Genomic DNA, 742 nt, shown 5'->3' with positions numbered 1-742 from the left:
GACCTCCACCATCTCCAACCCAACCATGACCCACCATGATCTCAACCACCTCCATGACCCCAACCATCTCCACAACCTTCAACCCCACCATGACCTCAACCACCTCCATGACCTCCACCATCTCCATGACCTTCAACCCAACCCAACCCATCTCCATGACCTCCAACCTCACCATGACCTTCAACCCCACTATGACCTCCATCTTCTCCATGAATCCCAACCCAACCATGACCATCATGACCTCAACCATCTCCATGACCTCAACCATCTCCATCATCTCCAACCCCACCATGACCACCATGACCTCCATCATCTCTGTGACCTTCAACCCAACCATGACCTTCAACCATCTCCATGACCTCAACCATCTCCATCACCTCCATGACCTCAACCACCTCCATGACCTCAACCCAACCATGACCACCATGATGACCACCATGATGGACCCACCTGGAGAAGCTCTTCCCGCAATGACTACACACGTAGGGTTTGTGGACGGCGCCATCGTGAGACCGGACGTGGTAGGACATCCTGTCCTTCCTCTTGAACCCAACCCCCTCCATGACCTCAACCACCTCCATGACCTCAACCCAACCATGACCACCATGATGACCACCATGATGGACCCACCTGGAGAAGCTCTTCCCGCAATGACTACACACGTAGGGTTTGTGGACGGCGCCATCGTGAGACCGGACGTGGTAGGACATCATGTCCTTCCTCTTGGACCTCTGCTGGCAGC

This window comes from Antrostomus carolinensis, unplaced genomic scaffold (genome assembly GCF_000700745.2).
Source record: "Antrostomus carolinensis isolate BGI_N321 unplaced genomic scaffold, ASM70074v2 scaffold27040, whole genome shotgun sequence".
In the NCBI taxonomy this organism is placed as follows: Eukaryota; Metazoa; Chordata; class Aves; order Caprimulgiformes; family Caprimulgidae; genus Antrostomus; species Antrostomus carolinensis.
This window is presented reverse-complemented; position numbering follows the sequence as displayed.